The sequence below is a fragment of the Phytophthora infestans genome, genomic scaffold (genome assembly GCF_000142945.1).
Source record: "Phytophthora infestans T30-4 supercont1.20 genomic scaffold, whole genome shotgun sequence".
Lineage (NCBI taxonomy): Eukaryota > Oomycota > Peronosporomycetes > Peronosporales > Peronosporaceae > Phytophthora > Phytophthora infestans.
Window position 1 is genome coordinate 429,277 of NW_003303739.1, and position 2,522 is coordinate 431,798.

Here is a 2,522-nt window from a genome sequence, read left to right on the forward strand (position 1 = left end):
CTTTATTATAAAGAGGGGGGGGCGGGGTGTTCTTTCCCCAACAACAACGAGCCCCCCAGAAGATACCACCGTTAAAAAAAAAAGTTCTTGTCTCTTTGTTAGCTAGTTCTTTCGGGCGCCCCCCCATTCTAGCTTCTTCTCCCACTGCGTTTTGTTGTAGAAAATAGAAACCAACCCCGCGCGCTGCGCAAAAGCGCGGCGCTGACAAGGCGAATTCGGAGCTCTCATTTCTGGTTTTGCCAAGCTTCGGGCAAGTCCAACCCCCGTTCTCGACGTAGCCCTCGTCCTTCAGTGCCCTCAGCGTTCTTAACGTCCCCGGTATAGTTAAAACCTCTCCTGTGTTCCCGCTACAGCTTTACTAACGTTTTGTCTATCGATTCGCTCGTGTTCTTACTTGTAGATGGCTAAACTAACAGGGAGTACAAACTACAAACTTTCTGAAGTGCAACGACTGCTAACTCTCGTCGAGAAGTTTCTGCCACTTGGTAAAGATGAGTGGGAACGTCTGGCAATCTCCTATAACTCAAACCGAGGTCGTAGCATCTCCGAGCGTGATTACGAGAGTCTGCGGCGAAAGTTTAAGATGCTCTACAGTACCCGCAAACCAACGGGTGTGGCGGACATGCCTCCACATATCAAGGCGGCGAAGCTGCTGAAGAAGAACATTGACGAAAAGGCGGGGGTGACGGAAATGGACGACGGTGCTGATGTCGACGGCCAATTCGAAGATGAAGAGGACGACCAGCCTGACTTCAGCTTTGACTTGGAAGGCGTTGACGACATGGTTAGCACCGCCGCTGTCAGTGCAACCAGCCTCCACTCGGCCACCAACCTAGGCGAAGTGTCGGTCGACACTTCCACCGCTCAAATCGCCGGCATGGACGAGCTGATGGATTCGGCTGCTGGGCGCGAAGGACTAGAGGCGTTTGCAAACACTACGGGACCGTCCCCAGTCTGTACCAGATCCTCGCAACGACAGGACCGATCCACCGGTTTGCCGAAGCCGAACGTGCCGCAAGCTTCGACCTCAAGCGTCATCAGCGTGGAGAAAACCGCCTCGATCCGAGCTGACGACACAGAGTATTCGAAGCGATACCACACGTCTTCCAACCGCCTCGGCGGTGGCAACCTAGCCGAATTTCGAAGCATCAGTGGACGCAAACGCGGAGCTGACGACGACGATGACCTCTCGGAGGCCAGCTACGCCAAAGTGAAGAGAGTTAAGGCTACGAAAGCGGCCAACCAATTGAAGAAACGCCTCAGTGACCTGGAGACAGATTCCTCCGCGGTGGGGGGGGGCATATCGTTGAGATGATTGATCTTCATACGAAGAGGACAGCGAACGCAGAAGTGGAGGCTTGTCGTGCCGATGAAGAACAGCGCCGACGCAATGAAGTCGCAGCACGGGAGGCCCCTTTGGCACGCCGAGAAACTGGAAGCTGAGAAACGCGCCGCCCCAAGAGAAGATGGAGATGGAAGAACGAGCTCGTCGCGATTAAGAGAGAAAGCCCGCGCTCGCTCGCAAGAGCTCATGTTCTTCATTGGTGCCCTCTTCAAGAAGGAGTGAGAAGATATACGGTCAGTGCTTCTAGCGTTAGAAGTCTACCCCAGAAACCAGCCCACAGAGGGAGGAAGTCCACTTCGTAGCGTTGCATATTGAGAATAGCCCTTGATAGAGAGCGAAAATGCCACAAACACGATGCTAATTGTCCGTCATCTCCGCTCGTATACAACTCGTAGTGAAACTACTCATGCAAAGGAACTTTGCCACTGTTCTTCAAATACATAATCCCAATCCCGTGTTACAGGGAGATCTCCATCGCGCCTGTAAACGTCGTTCGGATTTCCGAAATGCCCACCGTGCGGACTCGGTAATTTGCCATCCGAAATAGGTTGTTTAGTCGCAGTCCACGGAGCTTCTGGTCGTAGGGAAGCGGCAGGTTCAAGCGACTGTAAACCTTCTGCACGCTGCCCATGCCCCACTCAGCAGCCTGTCTCACCGACGTGATGGCGTTGTGCAGGGTGCGCGCCGAGCTTCGTAGCGACGGTTGAATCCTCTCGAGATCCCCGTCCTTCAACGGCGTCAATATTCTCCCGGTCATCGCCGTGGAGCAGGGAAACGCCGAATCTGACACGACGTTCATGCGCACATCCGGACAGTAAGTAGGATCCAGGAGCTTCATGCGAAATCCCAAAGAGGTGTCGGAATCGTTCCAGGACCCAGGGCAGTTATGCTTGGACCATATGATGCACCCGTCGGCGGCGAAGCAGATCGTGCCGGTCACCAGCACGGAGTGTAGCCATCCGTTGTACATTGCATTTTAGTAGGGTCAGCATTAGATGGTTGCTGCACCTGAAACATATAAACAGCAACAGAAGAATATTAATTGGCATGTAGCAATAAAGAGAGTCAGTATAGAGACCCACACGAAAGTTCTTGCCGTCTATGAACCCGAACGTGTGTTTCAATAGCGGCTCGCGGGAATTGACCAGCGTCGCCAGCTCTCGCTGTCGAGATGGCG